This window comes from Salmo trutta, chromosome 2, assembly GCF_901001165.1.
Source record: "Salmo trutta chromosome 2, fSalTru1.1, whole genome shotgun sequence".
NCBI lineage: Eukaryota > Metazoa > Chordata > Actinopteri > Salmoniformes > Salmonidae > Salmo > Salmo trutta.
In genome coordinates, this window is record NC_042958.1 from 66,679,493 (window position 1) to 66,703,346 (window position 23,854).

The following is a 23,854-nucleotide window of genomic DNA, read 5'->3' on the forward strand; positions in this document are numbered from 1 at the left end:
TTGTATGTAACGTTAACTTGTTGGTTCCTTGAAGCGTGTAGGCGTTTTAGCTACAGTAACTGTTTAAAAATATACTCGCTGTTGATATAATTTAGGTAAAAAGACAGTCAATAATATCAATCGTGTAAGCACATGGAAATACTTTTTAGCGAATTATTTATTTCAGACTCAATGACTGAATCGGCGGGTTTTGAGTGACGGACTGTGAAACTCAAACTTCCATTTTTCCGTAGTACCGGTGTTGTGCCTATAAGCCTAGTATTTTCTGTAATTCTAGACTTTTATTTTCATCATTTATGTTTGAGTGCGTGAACGCGCACGCACTCCATTGTTCATTGCTGCGACTTGCTTGCTAGTTGAGATTTCTGATCACGTTCGACTGCGTTTCATTTTATTTGTGTCGGTTTGATCGTGGGGGAGGCACTAGTAATGTCTGGACTTTTCGGTTTGGCCATTTGTTTCAAGTGTATTAGTCTATAAATAAATCTCTTAGCCAAAATTCGTTGTGTCTCCCATGTCTTATTCGACTAGTAATTGTTCAGAAATGTTTCTTGCTTGCCTACATTTTACTCCCTCCTCTATGTTTAATATAACACACAATTCATTATTATTTTCGGTTGCCTATCCTGACGTGAAGTTTGTTCTATAGAAAGTATTTGACTCTGATGTGTGCCACAGAAAGTATTTGACTCTAGACTCAAAATGAAGGAAAATTAGAAGGGGGGAGCATTTCGGCAAGGCTATTGTCTTGCCTGCCTAAATAACACCCCAAAAAATGTGCCTTTAGAAGTGAACAAGCAATTACCCAGTTAGTGTCTTCCTAATTATTGTCCACCTCCCCACAGAAGTGGCACAGTTGGCTCAGGTCATCTAACAAAACATAATGTCAAGTAGTCTATACATCTTTACATGTATTTTTCTGAGCAAACAGGAAACATGGGAATAGTATAGGTTTCTTGTAACATAATTATTTAAATACATGTGTTTTAGTGGCCATCTAGTCAGACGTTGGATCGAAGAAAACCTTGAAAGATCCATATAAATGGTTTTTTTTAATCTACAATTATATTAAATTAGAAATGTAACATACCAGTGTTTTGGAGGAGAGCGACTGCTACTACTACAATCGACTACTCCTTCAGAACACATTCAGCAAACTGGGGAAAGCATTTGATGGGTATTTCAGATTTCCCCAACAAAATGATGTTACACTTAAGATTCTAATTTGCAAGTATACAACGACACAGCTATAATATAATATAATGACAGTTCTGTTTTGCCTTTTGGTCAGTATACTTCCAGTAGGTTAATTATACATTACTTATACTCTCATACTTACTTTCAAGGCAAAGACCCCACAAGAAGTAACATCTTGTTGGCATGGGTGAGGAAGGATACCACACACCCATCTGAAGATATTACACCCCTTCTCTCTCAGGAAGGATCTGAACATATATGTTAATACAAGTACAGCATTTTGAAACACTTTATTGATTACGATATAGAGATTCATAACAGAGGGGAATCTGAGAATGCAGGGATTCCAGCGGAGTGTGAGTTGAAGTAATACAAATCGGGAATGTAAATGACATGCGATCATCTCGGGTTATCTAACATCTGAGAATGGGCAGGCATTCCCTCGGATGAAGAGCATCTCCGTCTTGCTGATTATGTGCTGTCATCCAGGTGGAAATGTCACCTGCATATCTGATGTAGGAAAAGAGATAAGAGATAAGTTGAGTGTCCTGTGAATATGTTTATGTATATGTACTGTACGTGTGTGTATGTGTATGTATATCTTGGGATATATATATATTTTTTTAAATGTAGTTTCTATTTATTATTATCATTATTGTGTTTTGTGGTTGAGGGGTGGGGGAAGGTTGATGGGGATGGTGGAGGTGCTGGGGGTGGGGGTGTCCTATTGGGGGCGAAGTGTCACGGATCCCTCTGGAACTTTCATTGCGCACACCTGGCCCCTAAGTTGCTAGCTAGCATTAAACTTATCTTATAATAAACAATCAATCTTAAAATATTCACTAGTTAACTACACATGGTTGATGATATTACTAGTTTAACTAGCTTGCCCTGCATTGCATATAATTCATGCGGTGCCTGAAATTGTGTCACTTCTCTTGCGTTCAGTGTAAGCAGAGTCAGGGTAAATGCAGCAGTTCGGGTCGCCTGGCTTGTTGCAAACTGTGTGAAGACCATTTCTTCCTAATGTTGGATTCGACATTTTGAACATTGAGATATTAAATATATGATAGGAAAGAAGAATAGAATCAAAGGAGAAAGAGACTGGCCCTCTGTAGAAAGACAGATAGCTGTGGAATGTGTTGGAGAGTGTTTGGGGACGGGAGCAGAGCACCATGTTGATACAGGGGAGACAAATGGACATCTGTGGATTACATGAAGGAGGGGTTGAGGTCAGGAGGTGAGGACAGATTCCCTTAAGGGAGTAATACGGGTTTGGTATCCTGTTACCCTCTTTCTGTTGAACCATAAGATGTAAGGATTGGAGAGAAGGCGTGTCTTAAGTAGGATGTATATAACTGTGATGGAAAGACATGTTTTGGTGTCTGAATTACAGCTGTACAGAACCTTTGGGAAGAATTAATCTTGGTTAAAGCTTCTCTAGTGTCCGTGAGTTATTTACTTTGAAAAATAAGAACCTAACAGATGGCGAGCTGGCCAGGAGTTCAACACGATTTGTAGTCAAACCAAAGAGTCCAGATCAGTGGAGCAGAGCTGGCAACAAACAAGGTAGGCTAGTTCCTATATCTGTTTCCACTCATTTTGACATCTTGGGGAGATGAGAATAGTTGGCTGAACTAATTATGGGATATGGACCTGGAGAGCCTGAGTTTAATTATATAAGCCCATTGTGTAACAACCGGTCGTAGCTTTATAGTAAATGGTAAGTCCCGGAAGTTAAAATCATACAGGTTGGTACCTGTAGGGTAAGTCCTAGAGGGTAACTCCCTAGTAGGTTGGTTCCTGCTAGTACTATAAAGTCAATAGTAAGTCCCAGTGGGTTAATACCTGTGATTACTATTAATATAGGGTGAGTCCCGGAAGGTAAGCCCGCGCAGGTTGGAACCTGCAAAGGGTAAGTCCTAGGGGGTAAATACCTGCGGGGTTGGTTCCCTGCATAAACTATAACGGGGCGAGCGCCTAGTTGTAGTAGCCATATAAGTATATAGTAAGTCCTGAGCACGATAGATCCTGTGGAGGGTAAGTCTTATAGCGAGTAAGTCCCGACCAGAATAGATCTGTGGAGGGTAAGTCTCACAAACCCCCGAGCAGGAGAGTTCCTGTGGAGGGTAAAATTTCAAGAGTAAGTCTCGAGCAAAAAAGATCTGTGGAGGATAAGTCTCATAAGTCCCGAGCAGGATAGTTCCTGTGGAGGGTAGAATCGCATAGATAAAGTGCCGAGCATAACGCCTGTGGAGGGTAAAATCTAATAGAGAGGGGAAGTCCTGAACAGGGTAGTCCTGAGGAGGGTAAAACAATAGTGTAACGGTATATTGACCCGTAAGAAGGGAAAAAGGCCCAGTAACAGTGGCCGTGAGAGCGCGGGGTGGGTGTGTGTGTGAAAGAGGTTGGTTTATGCCCTATGGGGAGAGGGCGCGATGAGAGATCATGTGGGTTATCAATAATAGTGATATTTGAGGAAGTACTGGAATAGGACATAAAGTCCTGTCCGTATTCTCCAGTAATAGATTCGCAGACGCTATGATATCGGTTATAATACAAGGTATTAAGTGCCCTGACCAATTAATTATTATCCGGGGAAGTGTGTAGTGCTATCTTAGAAAATAGTTCATAGAAGGTGTGTATTATAGACGGGAGTGAAGAAATCTAAAATACCCTGAACACCGTAATATAGATATAGCGGAATTTAATAAAGCCATGGAGGTGCTAAAAGAAGCGCACAAGCATTCTACCAATTCGGCTGGAATATGGGAAAAATTTAGCAAATTAGATCAAATTGGACAACATTTTCCTGCTGACGGTGAATTCAAATCAAATAAAGAATTCAGGGAGGCAATTAATGTCTTGGCACAAGGACATAAAACCAGAATCAAAAGCTCAATATACCAGCGTTTTGATGTCAGCATTCTAACAGAAAATGCATAACGATAAACCCAGAAAGTGTAACACCAGTACACTAATACAGAAGGACTGGGAACGGGAGTGTATTTATAGAATTTGCGCTTCTGCTTTGATGACAGGGTTGAACCCTGTGATCAAAACGATAATTGCTGGGTTAGTCGAGTTAATTCAAGACGATGTTTTGAGAGTGGAATATGACTCCGCTCACCTCGCAGACGTGCGATGGGTTAATAGGGCCATAGAGAAAAGCACTAACTATAGTTTCAATGGCAGAGATAAGACTAAGAAACGTAGTGAAAAAAACATCAAAACGTAAAGAGACGGCTCCCTGTTTTAGATGTGGGACTATCCGACATTGAGAGAATGAGTGTAAGGTGATACTGGAACCTACTGCGTTAGCGGGAAATGCAGCTATACAAGAGTTTGCATCTTTTTCAAAAGAGCAACAAGGTTAGCAAGAATGGAACTTTTCACCTGGGGGTGTAGTTTCTGTTCGATCGATAAGTGGTTCATAGAGATTACACTTTCTATGTGATGGAAGACGTTTTAGATCATGGTTTACCTAACTTTTAGCAGAGTACCGATGGGATTTACAAATAGTCCCACTTTGGTATCATTTTGCATTGAAACAATCGTTAAAAGGGTGTCTAGTGTAGGTTCTGTGTTGGTACAATACGTGGATGATTTGTTATTAGCGTCGAAAGACGAATACATTTCTATGCGAGACCTCACCACATTGGTAGACTATTTGGCGGAACAGGGTCATATAGCATAGTATGTGAAAGCACAACTAGCAAAGCAAGAAGTGACATATTTGGGGTTTTCGATTCTTAAGGGCAAGATACACATTACCCGGGATCGGGTAGAAACCATGCGTTCTTTGGCACGGCCAAACACTCCTCGCACGCCCAGGAAAACTTTAGGAGTTTCAATTTTGTTAAGATATTTTATTTCGTCATTATCTGAAATTGCTGAGCCACTTACAGAGTTGAGGAAAGGGGGGAAGGATCCCCAGGAGTGTGAGGAAGCGTTTGTCGAGTTAAATAAGCAAGTGTGTCAAGCGCCAGCATTGGGATGGCCAAACTTAAAATTACATTTTAAAATGTTTGTTCGTGAACAAGAGGGACATAGAAGCACGGTGGTTACGCAAAATCGTGGGGATAGAGAGAGACCAGTAATGTACTGGAGTAAATCGCTAGACTTGGTGGCAAAAGGAAAAGGAATGCCACCGTGCCTTAGGGCGGTACAGGCTTCCTTTACGATGGGTAAAAACGTAGATGTGTATGTTCCACACGCAGTAGCAACCATAGTGAACAGCACGAAAGCACACGTTACTAGTGCAAGATGGACAAAACGGGAGTTAACGTTAAATGGGGAAAACCTACAATTTCATGAGATTGGTGCTTTGAATCCTGCGTTAATGCTGTTGCATGGGGAGGGTGAATCGCATACATGTGACCCAGATCAGAGTACTCCAAAACCTAGGCCTGATTTGCAAGAGACAGCATTGGAATCGGGAAAAGTAGTGTATACAGATGGCTCTAGTTACACGAGCACAGAAGGGACTAGAGTAACGGGGTAGGCTGTGTGTGGTGTGCATTTTGAGTAGTTCATGATTTCGGTACATTGTGGTCACAACGGGACATGTTAACAGCGACAGGAACACCAATAAAAATGGTCTGGAGGTAGAGGTATTATTAGAAGCATGTCAGTTACCCAGTAAATTAGCAGTGGTGAAATGTGAAGCTCATATTAGTAATACAGATAAAATCGCCATAGGTAATCGTAAAGCAGACGGAATGGCTAAGGCGGCTGCCTTGGGGAGAGAAAGTGTTAGAAAACGATATGTATATATTGCGGATTCCTTACGATGAGAAATTGGCAAAATTTGCCGCACAAAAACGTATTTTGGGTTGAAGATTCTAGGCGAAATGCCAGGGGAATGGATTCCAAAGGTAACACATTTAAATGATATGGCCAAACACTCCTTGCAAATACAGAAGGCCTTAGGGTTTGTTTAAATCGTTAGACATTTTATGTGGTTTCATTTTTAAATACATCTACGTTTGATGTCGTCTTATTCTGGAATGGGATTCTAGAATGGAAGAAAGGGTGGAGGGGTCACGAGGAATTAGCATTGGGGTTACCAAATCTAAAATGAATTTTACATGTTTTTTTATGTGGTATGATGGTTATGGAGAACCAGCAGGAGGAAATGTTTTGAAGAGGTATTTAAATGGTTTCCCGTAGGACAGGGAAAGAAAGGGAGGGGAAACATTTGAATGGTGTCGAAAGCCCTGAATATTAAAAATGCCTAATGAAGAATGATCAACTTCATTATGAATTAGATAGACGGGGGATTTCAGCATAAAATTCATGAGAAACACCATTCTCTATCCAAATTGTACCATTACTTTAGGAGATTATTATTATTTCCGTTGGGAGTTATAAAGAGTTGTAATTCTAAGTTGATTAGTTATTCGAATTGGTTTATTTTTAATTTAACATGTTTTTTTAAATCACGTGTTTGAAAGGGGAAAATTACCAGTTCCCTGATGTGCTGGTCTTTGGGGTACTTGTACAGTGGTACTGTGTTCAGACTGCATATAGGCAGTGGCGGTTGCCACTGTCTAATAACGGATGTAAAAAAAGAATGATAGCAAAAATTAGTTATGTAAAAATTATTTCATACTCCACATTTAGGGGGGCCACAAGGGGGTCCAAAATTGTTGTCACAGGGGCACTGCCCCCCCCCCCACATAGCCGCCCCTGCATATAGGAAGGAAAATATATGTTCATAAGGGGTGACAGTTACTTCACATGGATTGTGATATATGTATTGCTGATTTTATGTTGTGTTTTTGTTTTGATACAAATTTCACCAGATTGGGATTGTGGTGTGGGAATTCTGTGAGGGGTTAGGGTGCTATCTTCATGATCTGGTAACTCTTCCTAGAGGTCACCAGTAGAATAAGGGAGTATGGACTAATTCAGAAAATGTTTTTTTAGCAGTAACATTATGTTATGCTTTTTGACATTTGTCTTAGAGATGTTATTAAGAAAAGGTTAATGTCATAATTTGTCATATAGTCAATGTTTGTCTGGTTTCCTGAAACAGAAATGTAATGAACTTAACTGTTATGATCTGTGCTTTTTTAAGGTTATCATGGAAGGTGACGTCAGATCGTGTCTTCATGCATGGTAGGAATAGTTTGACCATAGACAGTGTGTGTAAACAAAACCCTCCCTAACCGGCTGAAGAGAGAGCAACGGAGGTGTGCAAGGAGAGACAGTGACTTACCACTCCTATCTGAGTCCGAGCCATAAACCAGGGCCGGGGTGGTGAGAGCGCGTGTGGAGTGAGCGTGGAGAGAGAGAACAAGCTCAGGTGAGAGACTCGTGTAGGTGGGAGAAACGGAAGTATCTACTTGGATATTACAATCGGGACATTATCAAGGGCCATGAAATGTGACAGGCAAAAGTTACATGTGATGTTAGGAAAATTAACTGTAAACGATATCTGAAGAAGACACGCTAGAATGATAAGTGCCGGGTGAAGGAAAGGGGGGGTGGTATACGCCCTGCTAACTATTTAAACTAAGAATGCATTGAGATACAGATCTTTCTTTACCAGGCCACCCATGACAGGAAAACAGGGATGAAAGGGGGCTGTAATGAGAAGAGTTATGACCGGCAATAAAAAGTTGTTTATAAATGTATGTTCTAACAGGGATGATGTTTGCGAAATAGATAAACTGGAATTTGAGCCTTAGTCTCAAGAGTAAGCTCTGAGGTCAGTCACTCTAAATTCGGGTTGGATAATTTATAAAAATGTTTTAGTTGTGATTGGGATACAGCGAGAGAGAATTGCTAAAGCACGATGAGGGGTGGGGGCACTGCTAACAGTTATGTGGCCGAGAGAGTCTCCAGGCACTTATCTCTAAGTGTCATCCTGAGGGGAGGTGGTTTGTTTGGGGGAATTACTGGATGATAGCTTGGGGCAACCATGAAAGTTTTTTTTCTTCGTTTTATCCTGTATTCAGAGTTTTTATGTTACGTCGCATCAATGAGTGGTGCTAAGTTATTCTTTTCTTTTCACGTCAATATGTTTTTAGTTTTCGTGGAACATGAGGGAATTGTTCCAGAGGAGGGAATGATGTATATTGACTAACTGAGTTGAGAATGTGTTAGGATGTTTATAACTGTAGAAAATGCATTACGAGTATAGTGTGTTATGGGTTAGATGTAATGATAGAGGAGTATCATTCCCCAGAGACTGTATAATGTTACAGGAGATAGCTCATAGAGGGAGAGCAGCTAACTGTACACAATATGGGGATTTAATGGAACATTACACATACCTAGATCATGGTGAGAGTAGATGAGATAGTGGTGGCATTTCAGACACTGGTAAACTTTCAGGACACCTATGACTCAGTTTTGTTCGGTTGGATATTATTCCCAACTCATTTTGTTTTTCTCCCATTTCTAACAGCTGGCAAACATTTGACAGATTACATGCAGGAGGTATTCTCACGGCAGATGCGCTGTAGGGACAGTAACTGAAGGAGCTGTACTAGTAGCGTAGGATGCTATATTGATAGCATGGAATTGGACTACTGCGCAAATGAGGGGTATTGTGAGACTATAGTCATGGGCCATGTTGGAAGTAGCAATGGTTACTTTAGTAGCATTGTTGGGATAGCAGTCTATGACAACTCATGTCACATGGATTGGTTACTGGTAACTGGGGGACCGATAGGAGGACAGGGGATGCGGTTATTCAAATATCACAAATGATGTTGTCAGGAAATGACCCATGTGTTACAGTGTGCATATCCTCAGGTGAAAGCAGAGATATAACCAAGGGTACGGGCTGAATTCTGGAGATAGTGTACATCAAGAGAGACCAGGCAGGGGGTGTTGTGACAGCATTGGTTTGAGAGACACTTCTCCGTACAGTACCTGCAGCGGTAAAGATCGTCATGTCTCTCCTTGGGAGGTGCATAGTTTTCACGTGAAGTGAGGTCCAACTGCATAATGGGTGAGTGAAGACACCAAGACAGAGGAAGCGGAGAGAGAGACTAGAGTCCACTGTAACACATACAGATGGGTTGGGTCTGGGAACTACTATAAACACCATAGTTGGTTTGGGGTTTAGCTGCTTTATTTGTTAATGCATCATATGATAGAGGATAGAGAGGTAATTGTACTGTGAACAAAATGTTGAAGGCATTGATGTGAAAGCATATACAGTGCTGAGTCACCTTAAGAGGATGTAACGTGGATTAGGGATACGCACTTGCATATCAGGTGACGTGCTTATCAGTTGAAATGGAGGAGAAGGGGAACAAAGTGAAAATGACATGACTTGGGAACACCTCTCGGGACCTGGGGCCTAAAGGGGAAGACTGGGTGAAAGCACGAGCTTCCTCAAGAACAATTGTATTTTTCATTTTAATTAGATCTGTGATGATGTAGTTAATTTTTTAGTTGGCCTGTATGTGTTCAATAGACCAATTACTGGTATGTCTTGTCTGCACAACCATTAGAATGATCAGAGAGAAAAACATTAGAAAATCCTTTGTGCCGTAGTAGTTGCTCAGTGAAACATTGTTGACAGTATATTGAGATGTTATTCACACTACACTCAGAAAAACCACTTGTACCTTGTAGGGGAACCCTCTTTAAAAAAAAAAAAAATACATTTAAGATTAGATAAAACTCTTTATTTTTGAGAGTGTAGATCATTCATTGTTCCACAGCTTGCTGTCTAACTCAGTCTAAGTATACTACCCCTCAAGTACAGTCATAGAAAAATATTTTAAAAACTGTTGCATTAGGTATAATGGACCTCCTAAATATTTCTGTTGAGCACTTTGGCATTACAAGCCAGTTGCTAAAAGTACTCCTAGGGTCATTGGAAGTACTATACAGATATCCAGTTTATGTCTGGTTCTCTGCTCAGTCATGACCTCCAGAGAGTCTGGAGTCAGGCCAATAACTAACTCCAATAACTGAATCAGCCTTCTTAATCAGTTTATTGATCTTGTTCCTGATGTGGAAAATGTAATATCCAAAATAACCCTTACTACCTCAGTCTAGAATTATGATTCACATAATATGACATGATGGTATGAGTATGATATTTAACAACTAGCCTAGGCTTTTGTGTTCATATTGACATATTATAAAGATGCACATAATCTACAATTTCAGAAATGGTGCGATCAACAAAAAGAAACGTGTCCTAAACTGTGCCCAAACCCTTGGGGTGAGGGCAAAAAAAGTAAGTTCTGTGGGGCCCCACAGCTTGAGGTTTGAAAAAATAGGGGGAAAAAATTAAACCAGAGGTCCAGGACTGATGCTAAATTCGTCAGACTGTGGATAATGCATACCTCCATATGAGTGAAAATATTGTCGTTGCAAGCATATCGGTTGATATTTTCTTTGTTGAGGCAGACTGTAAAAATGTTTTACATCCACAAGCAAGGAGACTTGTAACTTTCCTTTGAAATTGGACAGAAATAATGACCATTACATACTTTGTGGTTTTAGTTTGTTAGTCAGCAGGGGTATGTCTCCATCCTGCTTCTCGGGAAAAAGAAGAAGATGGGGGCCGGGGGGGGGGGGGTTTAAAGCCCAGGTTTTCACCCCCTCTAGGAACCTGTCAGAGGAGGAGACGGTGGATCACACTGCCTTTAGATTTGTGTTTGGAAAGTTACTCTACTGTATGCATACTTGATTGATATATGCTGAATGTACAAAACATTATGAACACCTGCTCTTTCCATGTCATAGACTGACCAGGTGAAAGCTATGATCCCTTATTGATGTATTTGTATTTATTATGAAACCCCATTATTTCCTTCCAAGGCAGCAGCTACTCTTCCTGGTGTCCACCAAAAATTAAGGCAGTAATGAACAATATAATTAAAAATTGTAACATTAAAATACATTTTACAACAAACTGCACAATACATTAACTGTCAGACCTCCAGCCACTACTCTACTACAGCACAATCCAGGTGTACGTGTGTGTTTGTATGTCACTTGTTAAATAAGAAGGATTATTAAGCCTTGAGACAATTGAGACATGGATTGTGTATGTGTGCCATTTAAGGGTGAATGGGCAAGACAAAATATTTAAGTGCCTTTGAATGGGCTATGGTAGTGGGTGACAGGAGCACCGGTTTGAGTGTGTCAAGAACTGCAACGCTGCTGGGTTTTTCACACTCAACAGTTTCCCGTGTGTATCAAGAATGGTCCACCACCCAAAGGACATCCAGCCAACTTGACACAACTGTGGGAAGCATTGGCGATAACATGGGCCAGCATCCCAGTGGAACTCTTTCGACACCTTGTAGAATCCACGTCCCGACAAATTCAGGCTGTTTTGAGGTCAAAGGAGGGAGGGGTGGGAGCTAGTGCAAGAGCAACTCAATATTAGGAAGGTGTTCTCAATGTTGTATATGCAACTTAGTGTCATATTGCAATGAGAACATAGCATTTTACAAACAACATCATATGACTCTCTATAAGGGAGTCAAATAAAGTCCCACAAGGGATGGATGCAGATTAACACAAATATGATTTACTTAATTTGTAACCAATGATGCTACTATAGCCGAATAAGCAGCACATGAGTGAAGTATTTTTACGGAAAAGAAAGCATGTTTTTAAGAAAGCAAGTACCATCGTGCTCAAACTCAAAATGTTGTTTTAAACCAATATTACAACAAAGTCCAAAAAATGAAAGGCGGTTTGCACACAAAAATATACAAAACTTCCGAACTTCCTCTTGAGTTTTTTTTGCTTTTCAGTAGGCAGGGGGGAAAACGTACACAAACGTTTCAGTCTCCACCATCTTCAGTGTATGTCTGTTTCTCTGGTTTCAGGCATCAGTTATCTAGAGTGAGACACAGGTGTGAATGACATCAACAGGAACAAGTTTTGTAGGCTGTTGAAGAGGGGCCCGTGGTCACCATGGAGGAGGGAACTGATCCTAATAAGGGCAGGTAAGTCAGAAAGTTGAGTCTTAAGCAGAAATAACACAGGGGACTCAATCAGCCACGTGCTACAGCAATAAGCATTAATTTACATAGACAGCGTAGCGTATGCCAGCGTAATTGTCAGGGAAAGCCATTATAAAGGGTTGTATTGTCATTCCTCATGTTTTCCAGCCGTAGTCCAGGCTACATGTCCATGATCTAAATAAACTGGAGTAGCTGGTGCAGCTCAAAAAAACTTTACTTAGCTAAGTATGGAAAATCATAATTCCTCGAATTCCCTTTCTACAAACAACCCACTCAATCTCTACACCAGATTTGATTCATTTCAACCACTTTGTTTGAACTGTACAATCAAATCGGCTGTAAGCAACAACGGTAATAAGGTCAAGAAAACAACACTGACAATGTGATATATCATTCCAAAACACAACCCAGTTTATAAATGTAGAATAACGTTGCATTCATACATTGCTACATTGTTTTTCATAAGTACTAGTCTATACTGAAAGGATCAACGCAGGAGATGAGAAGCAGGTACAGGGAGTGATGGTTTAATAACTGACGACACAAAACAACAGGAACAGCGTCTGGACAGGAACACATAACAACAATTCATGTGGACACAGGGAACACCACCGAGGAACGAAGGAGTCCAGGTGAGTCCAATGAGCGCTGCTGCGCGTAATGATATGACAGGTGCGTGTAAAGACGGGTAGCCTGGCGCCCTTGAGCGGCAGGGAGGGGGAGCGGGAGCAGGCATGACATATACATGATATTGGCTTGCAGTTTAACATATTTACGCTAAATACACACTTTAAGTGAACTTCACAAGCACGTTGACATGTGTCTTTAGTCTTGAAAATATACTAATTTGGCGTTCTATATATGGTGCATTCGAAAAGTATTCAGACCCCTTGACTTTTCCCATGTATTGTTACGTTTCAGCCTTATTCTAAAGTTGATTCAATTGTTTTTGTTCCCCATCACACACTCATCTACACACAATACCCAATAATGACAAAGCAAATACAGGTGTTTAGACATTTTTGCAAGTTTATTACAAATAAAAAACGGAAATATCACATTTACATAAGTATTCAGACCCTTTATTCAGTACTTTGTTGAAGCACCATTGGCAGTGATTACAGCCTCGAATCTTCTTTGGTATGACGCTACAAGCTTGGCGCACCTGTATTTGGGGAGTTTATCCCATTCTTCTCTGCAGATCCTTTCAAGCTCTGTCAGGTTGGAGGGGGAGCATCGCTACATAGCTATTTTCAGGTCTCTCCAGAGATATTCGATTGGGTTCAAGTCCGGGCTCTGGCTGGGCCACGCGAGGACATTCAGAAATTGTCACTCCTGCGTCGTCTTGGCTGTGTGCTTAGGGTCTGTGTCCTGTTGGAAGGTAAACCTTTGCCCCAGTCTGAGGTCCTGAGTGCCCTGGAGCAGGTTTTCATCAAGGATCTCTCTGTACTTTGCTCCGTTCATCTTTACCTCGATCCTGCCAAGTCTCACAATCCCAGCCGCTGAAAAACTTTCCCATAGCATGACTATGCCACCACCAGGCTTCACTGTAGGGATGGTGCCAGGTTTCCTTCAGACATGACGCTTGGCATTCAGGCCAAAGAGTTCAATCTTAGTTTCATCAGACCAGAGAATCTTGTTTCTCATGGTCAGAGTCCTTTAGGTGCCTTTTGGCAAACTCCAAGCAGGCTGTCATGTGCCTTTTACTGTGAAGTGGCTTCTGTCTGGCCACTCTACCATAAAGGCCTGATTGGTGGAGTGCTGCAGAGATGGTTGTCTTTCTGGAAGGTTCTCCCATCTCCACAGAGGAACTCTGGAGGTCTGTCAGAGTGACCATCTGGTTCTTGGTCACCTCCCTGACCAAGGTCCTTCTCCCCCGATTGCTCAGTTTGGCCGGGTGGCCAGCTCTAGGAAAAGTCTTGGTGGTTCTAAACTTCTTCCATTTAAGAATGATGGAGGCCAATGTATTCTTGGGGACCTTCGATGCTGCAGAAATGTTTTGGTACCCTTCCCCAGATCTGTGCCTCGACACAATCCTGTCTCGGGGCTCTACGGACAATTCTTTCGACTTCATGGCTTGGTTTTTGCTCTGACATGCACTGTCAACTGTGGGACCTTTATATAGACAGGTGTGTGCCTTTACAAATCATGTCCAATTAAGGTTTACTCCATTCAAGTTGTAGAAACTTCTTAAGGATGATCAATGGAAACAGCATACACCTGAGCTCAATTTTGAGTCTCATAGCAAAGGGTGTGAATACTTCAGTAAATAAGGTATTTCTGTTTTGTATTTTTTATAAATTTGCAAAAAATTCTAAAAACCTGCTTTCGCTTTGTCATTATGGGATATTGTGTGTAGATTGATGAGGAAAGAAATGTATTAATCAATTTTAGAATAAGGCTGTAACGTAATAAAATGTGGAAAAAGTCAAAGGGTCTGAATACTTTCCGAATGCGCTGTATACTTCTGATGCCGTTGACGCTCACACCCTGTCTGTTTTTCTCTCATTTAATCACATGTATTCTGTTTCCAGCATAAGCATGCTCATTCACACACTATAAAAAAGGCTCCCCGTGTGATTTGGGCTTTACCCATAGTGAATCAGCTAATCACAGTTCACTCCCTAACTCTTTCCCTTGGCCCTAACACTTCGATGTTTGTATATGTGTAAGGTGTAAGCAATATGGTGTAAGCTCTACCACTTTCCTGATTATACCTATCCAGACCCTTAAGAAAAATCTAAAGGTTAGGTCAGGGCCAAGGAGGAGGGGTAGGGAGTGAATTTGGACCAGCAAATAATGTGTATGTGCCACCTAAGAGTTTCAATACCAATCATGTCTGTGTGTGTTCATTGAGGTTGAAGTTCACAGTGGAAAAGATGCAGGGGTCCATCGTGACCATGGTGGAGAACACTGGCACTGCAGAGTGCCAGAAAAGACCGAACCGAAGAAGCGCAAAGGTACATGGACCTATCTATTTTCTTTGTCTCCACTGTCCACAATGCGAGTGTAGGCTGTCATCTCTATAGTACAGCACATTATCTTAGTTGTTTGTTAGTATACTAGCAATGACTGTGAAAGTCGACTAAGTTTTCAACAGCATGTATTGCAATGTTTGAGGCAATGACTAAAATACATGACCATTCTATCAGGTTTAAGAATAAAATGAAGGATGACTGAAATAAAATGAGTCTCTTCCCTCACCCTTCCATTTGTGCATTCACTCTGTCATATGCACAAGTGTCCCAAAACAGAGGAGTATGTAAATTATGTATTCTAACATAAAGGTTATTTATTGAATTTTTCCATTTGACCTATCTTGATGTGGTTTGTTCATTTTGTTGTTGTTGGTTTCATTGCAGTGGCAGAAAATGGCGGAGCACCTGGGTCCACCTACTCACTATCACCTAAAACCCCCTCCTGTCGCTACACTGTGAAGGATCTCTCCCAGTTGTGAAGGAGCCCCTCCCCCCTTATCTCCATATAATAAATCCTCTTCATTTTTAAATGTGGTCTGTGCTTTTATGAAGACATTGTGAAGAATTAGAATCCTATATTAATGGCATAAACATTTACGTGCAGTATGACAGATCGACAAGTTGTACAATGAATCAGGAAAGCAGCAGATACGGAAGTCAGCAGTGCCAGGAGGACACAATGGTAGATGTCAGACATGTAGCCTGTTAATATGCAATGGGACCAGGGAGGAGAAGGTGTCCCTCCATTACACTACAATTGTTGTAATCTACCCAATGAATATTAGTTTATCAATATTATTACATGTATAGGCCTAGTATCAAAGTTAGTCTACAATCAGGGTTAGGCCTAGTCAAGTGTATTTATATTGAAATTTGATTAAATCACAAGAACAATTCTTAGGTCTCTAAACTGCTAAAATATGTATAGGGCCTACATTCATTAGCTGGCAGTAAGTCATACTTCATCAGTATGTTCCTTGTCAATTTTGAATTATTGTTATAGTTTGATTGTACACGATTGCCTCTGCACAAAACATTTCTACATGACCGTTCTGTAACGTTGTGCCCTGCTGAATAGGTCCTGTATTTTTGGCAACAGCGACGTTTGCTATAAAGCTCGCAATTATTACAACTAGAGGAAATGAATGGTACATTTGACAGGTTATGATCATAACTACAACTAAGTATCTGACATATAAAGAGGCAGAACGGTAAACATGCATTTCGAACAGTGTTGTCTTTGTGGTTTGGGTCACTGCCGAGTTTTTTTTCGAAACGGTTACGTTGCGTGACGTCACGTGACGTTGATACTTCCTCTGTAGGAAGGGCCTGTCACGTTTGTTTTATTACTTTTTGATAGTATTCATCAATTATTGTAGCTGCATCTGTCTTCAATTTGAATCACGTCGACCTTTTCTTATGTAATATCCGTTTTTATAAAATAATTTATGTAAAAATAATGACACATTTTCTCACCTAAACTGGATAACTTGTGAACTACAAATATAGCACCATTTTGTAGTCCATTTTTCTAACCCTAAACCTAATCGGATTCTTATCAATGTCTTCGCCAATATCATTTAAATATGCGTGTAAATTCATATGTAACTCCATTTAAACCTACATAACGCTGTGCTGCATACCAACTCAAAGTTTGAAATGTTGCACATTTTAAAATGTGTTTTTTTCAGTCATTAATATTTAAGCTTGAAATGTGGGCGCCTCATCATTTAATGAGGGTCCCTTAGTAAACCTTCATGTCAAGAAATGTTTGGATATGTTCATCAGTTCTTTACTTACAAATCACAAAAGTTTGGAAGAATTGCACCTTTGGGGGGCGCTAGTGAGCACCCCGTGGCCAGCATGGGTATGGGATTGCACAAATATGTCTGATTCATCCCAAATATATTTTCCGCCAAGCCACAAGTCTGAGCTAGAAAAAACAACTGTGAGTTAAGACTCACAGAGCAAACTAAGCTTGCCTGGCCTCATTATCAGGCCTAATTTCTTACATATCAGCCATATTAGCCATTTTATCAGCCATCAAGATCGGGGCCCCGCCCTGTGCAACTGGGTCCTGGACTTCCTGTCGGGCCGTCCCCAGGTGGTGAAGGTAGGAAACAACACCTTCACTTCACTGATCCTCAACACAGGGGCCCCACAAGGGTGCGTGCTCAGCCCCCTCCTGTTCTCCCCCTAGCATTCCCCTATCCACATTGACGGGACAGCAGTGGAGAAGGTGGAAAGCTTCAAGTTCCTCGGCGTACACATTACTGACAATCTGAAATGGTCGACCCACACAGACAGTGTGGTGAAGAAGGTGCAACAGCACCTCTTCAACCTCAGGAAGCTGAAGAAATTTGGCTTGCCCCCTAAGATCTTCACAAACTTTTACAGATACACAGTTGAGAGCATCCTGTCAGGCTGTATCTCCTGGTACGGCAACTGCACCATCCGCAACCGCAGGGCTCTCCTGAGGGTGGTGCAGTCTGGCCAACGCATCACCGGGGGCACACTGCCTGCCCTCCAGGACACCTACAGCACCTGTCTTAGGTCAGTTAGGATCACCACTTTATTTAAAGATTGTGTAATATCAGAATAATAGTAAAGAGAATGATTTATTTACGTTTTATTTCTTTCATCACATTCCCAGTGGGTCAGAAGTTTACATACACTCAATTAGTATTTGGTAGCATTGCCTTTAAATTGTTTAACTTGGGTCAAACGTTTCGGGTAGCCTTCCACAGGCTTCCCACAATAAGTTGGGTGAATTTTGGCCCATTCCCCCTGACAGAGCTGGTGTAACTGAATCAGGTTTGTAGGCCTCCTTGCTCGCACACACTTTTTCAGTTCTGCCCACATATTTTCTATGGGATTGAGGTCAGGGCTTTGTGATTGCCACTCCAATACCTTGACTTAGTTGTCCTTAAGCCATTTTGCCACAACTTTGGAAGTATGCTTGGGGTCATTGTCCATTTGGAAGACCCATTTGCGACCAAGCTTTAACTAGTATTATTGCTTGTACAGATGGTACCTTCAGGCGTTTGGAAATTGCTCGTAAGGATGAACCAGACTTGTGGAGGTCTACATAATTTTTTCTGAAATCTTGGCTGATTTCTTTTGATTTTCCCATTATGTCAAGCAAAGAGGCACTGAGTTTGAAGGTAGGCCTTGAAATACATCCACAGGTACACCTCCAATTGACTCAAATTATGTAAATTAGCCTATCAGAAGCTTCTAAAGCCATGACATAATTTTCTGGAATTTTCCAAGCTGTTTAAAGGCACAGTCAACTTAGTGTATGTAAACTTCTGACCCACTGGAATTGTGATACTGTGAATTATAAGTGAAATAATCTGTCTGTAAACAATTGTTGGAAAAATTACTTGTGTCATGCACAAAGTAGACTTGTGCATTTGCCAAAACTATAGTTTGTTAACAAGAAATTTGAGGAGTGGTTTAACAACGAGTTTTAATGACTCCAACCTAAGTGTATGTAAACTTCCGACTTCAACTGTACATAGACATGGAATCACTGGTCACTTTAATAATAGAACACTAGTCACTTTAATAATGTTTACATACTGCTTTACTCATTTCATATGTATATACTCTATTCTACTGTATTTTAGTCAATGCCACTCCGACATTGATTTGTGTGTATTGTTGTGAATTGCTGCACTGTTGGAGCTAGGAACACAAGCATTTCGCTGCACCGCAATAACATCTGCTAAATATATGTATGTGACCAATACAATTTAATTTTATTTGATTTCCTGTGCTCACAGTTAAATACATCATGTAAATACAGGTGTGCAGGTCTGTAGGCTACTGGAGCAGGGGCTTGTTCAGGACAGTGTAACGTTACGGAACGTTACAATATATTATTACATAGAACAGATATGCTTGTCTGTTATGCAGAATAGGGAATCGTGTCAGCTCTATTTGTTACATTTCTATGTGCAACGTGAACGTTTCAACTCACAGTGACCATGTCTACATGCGCACGGTATTCCGGATAGTAGCTCATATCCCGCTAACCCCTAGAGTTGATTTCCGCACTGGTGCCTCAATCTAAGTGACATAATAAAAAAAAATTCAGTGGAAAGGTTTTTTGAAGCTGTGCCGCGCCATTTTCTCTACATTTCCCCCTACATAGCCCTAGCAATTTGAGTTCTAGCCAATGAGCTTCAGCCCCTCGCATCTGAATGACAGCTAGCACATCATAACACCCTTAGACATTCCATGGTGTTGTGATGTGCTGTCCCAAGACTTGACCTGTGCTTGGCTGACATGAGAGGGCAGAGGTTAGAGGTTAAAGATTGACTGTGTTGTTAGCAGTGGTGTAAAAAGTACCCAATTGTCCTACTTGAGTAAAAGTATAGATACCTTAATAGAAAGTTACTCAGGTAAAAGTAAAAGTCACACAGTAAAATACATTTGAGTAAAAGTCTAAAAGTATTTGGTTCTAAATATACTTAAGTATCAAAAGTAAATGTAATTGCTAAAATATACTTAAGTATCAAAAGTAAAAGTAGAAATAATTTCAAATTCCTTCTATAAACAAAGCAGGCGACACCATTTTCTTTTTTAAAAAATGTATGGATAGCCAGGGGCACACTCCAAAACTCAGGCATCATTTACAAAAGATGCATTTGTGTTTAGTGAGTCCGCCAGATCAGAGGCAGAAGGGATGACCAAATGTTCTTTGATAAGTCCGTGAATTATACCATTTTCCTGTCCTGTTAGTATTCAAAATGTAACGAGTTCTTTTGGGTGTCAGGTAAAATGTATGGAGTAAAAAGTACATTATTTTCTCAAAACTAATTGTCAAAAATATAAATAGTAAAGTAAAGTACAGATACCCCAAAAAACTACTTAAGTAGTACTTTAAAGTATTTTTACTTAGGGGGCAGTACACCACATTGTGAGTGACTAGTAACAGACCGAGACCACTGTGAGAGATAACGGCTGTGCATGTTTGAGAGAAGTTTATAATGGCCATGACTGTCAACGCCTGACGATTCTGTGTGGTAGGACCCTCTGCAGCCGTTGTGCTGTGGTCAAGGTCAGGTAGCAACTTCAGTGTTCAACTTCAGGTCAGTCTGGGTTGACTGGTCCTTGTCCAGTCATGGCCTGCAGTAACGTCACGTAAAATAAGCATTTGATTGGTTTCATTCAGGTGAAGTCGATTCTGAGACTGTTTAAATATCACATAGACAACATAATAAAAAAATTAAATTAAATAAAATAACATTTTATTGGTCTCATACACGTGTTTAGCAGATATTATTGTGCGTGTAGCGAAATGCTTGTGCTTCTAGTTCCGACAGTGCAGCAATATCTAACAATTTCACAACTACCTAATACACACAAATATAAGTAAAGGAATGGAATTAAAAATATATGGATGAGCAATGTCAGAGCGGCATAGACTAAGATGTAGTAGATGGTATAGAATACAGTATATACATATGAGATGATTAATGCAAGATATGTAAACATTATTAAAGTGACATTATTAAAGTGACTAGTGTTCCATTTATTAAAGTGGCATGTGATTTCAAATCTGTTTATGTAGGCAGCAGCCTCTCTGTGCTAGTGATGGCTATTTAACAGTCTGATGGCCTTAAGATAGAAGCTGTTTTTCAGTCTCTCGGTCCCAGCTTTGATGCACCTGTACTGACCTAGCATTCTGGATGATAGCGGGGTGAACAGGCAGTGGCTCGGGTGGTTGTTGTCCTTGATTATGTTTTTGGCTTTCCTATGACATCGGGTGCTGTAGGTGTCCTGGAGGGCAGGTAGTTTACCCCCAGTGATGTGTTGTGCAGACCGCACCACCCTCTGGAGAGCCCTGCGGTTGTGGGCGGTGCAGTTGCCATACCAGGCAGTGATATAGCCCGACAAGATGCTCTCAATTGTGCATCTGTAAAAGTTTGTGAGGGTTTTAGGTGACAAGCCAAATTTCTTCAGCTTCCTGAGGTTGAAGAGGCACTGTTGCGCCTTCTTCACCACACTGTCTGTGTGGGTGGACCATTTCAGTTTGTCAGTAATATGTACACAAAGGAACTTAAAACTTTCCACCTTCTCCACTGCCGTTGATGTGGATAGGGGTGTGCTCCCTCTGCTGTTTCCTGAAGTCCACAATAATCTCCTTTGTTTTGTTGACGTTGAGTGAGAGGTTATTTTCCTGACACCACACTCCCAGAGCCCTCACCTCCTCTCTGTAGGCTGTCTTGTTGTTGTTGGTAATCAAGCCTACCTCTGTTGTGTTGTCTGCAAACTTGATGATTGAGTTGGAGGCTTGCATGGCCACGCAGTCATGGGTGAACAGGGAGCACAAGAGGGGGCTGAGCAGGAGGTAGGAGATGCTGTTTCCTACCTTCACCAACTGTGGGTGGCCCGTTAGGAAGTCTAGCACCCAATTGCACAGGGCGGGGTTCAGACCCAGGGCCTCGAGCTTAATGATGAGTTTGAAGGGTACTATGGTGTTGAATGCTTAGCTATAGTCAATGAACAGCTTTCTTATATAGGTATTCCTCTTGTCCAGATGGGATAGGGCAGTGTGCACTGTGATGGCGATTGCATCATCTGTGGACCTATTGGGGCGGTAAGCAAATTGAAGTGAGTCAGGGTGACAGGTAAGGTGGAGATGATATAATCCTTGACTAGTCTCTCAAAGCGCTTCATGATGACAGAAGTGAGTGCTACGGGGCGATAGCCATTTAGTTCAGTTACCTTTGCATTCTTGGGAACAGGAACAATGGTGGCCATCTTGAAGCATGTGGGGACAGCAGACTGGGATAGGGAGAGATTAAATATGTCTGTAAACACACCAGCCAACTGGTCTGCGCATGCCCTGAGGATGCGGCTAGGGATGCCGTCTGGGCCGGCAGGCTTGCGAGGGTTAACACGTTTAAATGTCATACTCACGTCGGCCAAAGAGAAGGAGAGCCCACAGTCCTTGGTAGCTGGCCGCGTTGGTGGCACTGTGTTATCCTCAAAGCGGGCAAAGAACGTGTTTAGCTTGTCCGGAAGCAAGACGTCGGTGTCCGCGACATGGCTGGTTTTCCTTTTGTAGTCTGTGATTGTCTGTATACCCTGCCACATACGCCTCGTGTCTGAGCCGATGAATTGCGACTCAACTTTGTCTCTATACTGACGTTTTGCCTGTTTGATTGCCTTGCGGAGGGAATGACTACTCTGTTTGTATTCTGCCATATTCCCAGTCACCTTGCCATGGTTAAATCAAATCAAACTTTATTTGTCACATGCGCCGAATACAAAGTGTAGACCTTACCGTGAAATGCTTACTTACAAGCCCTTAACCAACAGTGCAGTTCAAGAAGAGTTAAGAAAATATTTACCAAGTAAACTAAAGTAAAAAAATAAAATAAATAAAAGTAACACAATAACATAACAATATAACGAGGCTATATACAGGGGGTACTGGTACCGAGTCAGTGTGCAGGGGTACAGGTTAGTTGAGGTAATTTGTACATGTAGGTAGGGGTGAAGTGACTATGCATAGATAATAAACAGCGAGTAGCAGCAGTGTACAAAACAAATGGGGGGGTTCAATGTAATAGTCTGGTGGCCATTTGATTAATTGTTCAGCAGTCTTATGGCTTGGGGGTAGAAGCTGTTAAGGAGCCTTTTGGTCCTAGACTTGGCTCTCAGGTACCGCTTGCCATGCGGTAGCAGAGAAAACAGGCTATGACTTGGGTGACTGGAGTCTCTGACAATTGTATGGGCTTTCCTCTGACACCGCCTATTATATAGGTCCTGGATGGCAGGAAGCTTGGCCCCAGTGATGTACTGGGCCATACGCACTACCCTCTGTAGCACCTTACGGTCAGATGCCGAGCAGTTGCCATACCAGGTGGTAATGCAACTGGTCAGGATGCTCTCAAATGTGCAGCTGTAGAACTTTTTGAGGATCTGGGGACCCATGCCAAATCCTTTCAGTCTCCTGAGGGGGAAAAGGCCTTTTGTCGTGCCCTCTTCACGACTGTCTTGGAGTGTTTGGACCATGATAGTTCGTTGGTGATGTGGACATCAAGGAACTTGAAACTCTCGACCCACTCCACTACAGCCCTGTTGATGTTAATGGGGGCCTGTTTGGCCCACGTTTTCCTATAGTCCACCATCAGCTCATTTGTCTTGCTCACATTTAGGGAGAGGTTGTTGTCCTGGCACCACACTGCCAGTTATCTGACCTCTTCCCTATAGGCTGTCTCATTGTTGTCGGTGATCAGGCCTACCACTGTTGTGTCGTCAGCAAACTTAATGATAGTGTTGGAGTCGTGTTTGGCCACGCAATCGTGGGTAAACAGGGAGTACAGGAGGGGACTAAGTACACACCCCTGAGGGGCCCCATTGTTGAGGATCAGCGTGGCAGACGTGTTATTGTCTACCCTTACCACCTGGGGTTGGCCCGTCCGGAAGTCCAGGATCCAGTTGCAGAGGGAGGTGTTTAGTCCCAGGGTCCTTAGCTTAGTGATGAGCTTCATGTGCACTATGGTGTTGAACGCTGAGCTGTAGTCAATGAACACCATTCTCACATAGTGTTCCTTTTGTCCAGGTGGGAAAGGGCAGTGTGGAGTGCGATTGAGATTGCATCATCTGTGGATCTGTTTGGGCGGTACGCGAATTGGAGTTTGTCTAGGGTATCCGGGAGGATGCTGTTGATGTGAGCCATGACCATCCTTTCAAAGCACT

The 23,854-nt window shown here is 41.7% G+C and overlaps 1 long non-coding RNA gene across 3 annotated transcripts; it reads left to right on the plus strand.

Annotated features, from left to right (window-relative positions):
• The first annotated feature begins 2,231 nt into the window (after positions 1 to 2,231).
• Positions 2,232 to 15,663, plus strand: LOC115161123 (uncharacterized). Of its 3 annotated transcripts, none has more exons than XR_003869183.1 (6): positions 2,232 to 2,766; positions 7,280 to 7,507; positions 12,018 to 12,137; positions 12,622 to 12,787; positions 15,013 to 15,115; positions 15,518 to 15,663. It is a non-coding gene; the product is annotated as an uncharacterized LOC115161123 (long non-coding RNA). The 3 variants fall into 3 exon arrangements; XR_003869182.1 differs by lacking the exon at positions 2,232 to 2,766 and adding an exon at positions 4,274 to 4,569; XR_003869184.1 differs by lacking the exon at positions 2,232 to 2,766 and adding an exon at positions 5,137 to 6,074.
• Positions 15,664 to 23,854: the final 8,191 nt, after the last annotated feature.